The sequence below is a fragment of the Mytilinidion resinicola genome (assembly GCF_010093595.1).
Source record: "Mytilinidion resinicola strain CBS 304.34 unplaced genomic scaffold BDZ99scaffold_13, whole genome shotgun sequence".
NCBI classification, from domain to species: Eukaryota; Fungi; Ascomycota; class Dothideomycetes; order Mytilinidiales; family Mytilinidiaceae; genus Mytilinidion; species Mytilinidion resinicola.
Genome location: NW_022985449.1, coordinates 243,832 through 244,079, shown reverse-complemented (window position 1 = coordinate 244,079; position 248 = coordinate 243,832).

Genomic DNA, 248 nt, shown 5'->3' with positions numbered 1-248 from the left:
ATTCCGCCGCGTCGGTCTTGGAGCGTGCTTTTGGGGACATTGTATATGCCTGCAGCGCGTCGTTCGCTTGGAATTTGATTTCGTCGGATAGCTAGGAGAGCTAAGGCTAGCCTGCCTTCTTTTTGGATTGATTGCGCGTTGTGTTGTCGACGCATATTGGTTGTTGGTTGACGCGTCGCGTTTTCGTGATGAGGTGGCCGACTCGCTTGTGTGGCCGACTCGCTTGTGTGGCCGACTCGCTTGTGAAG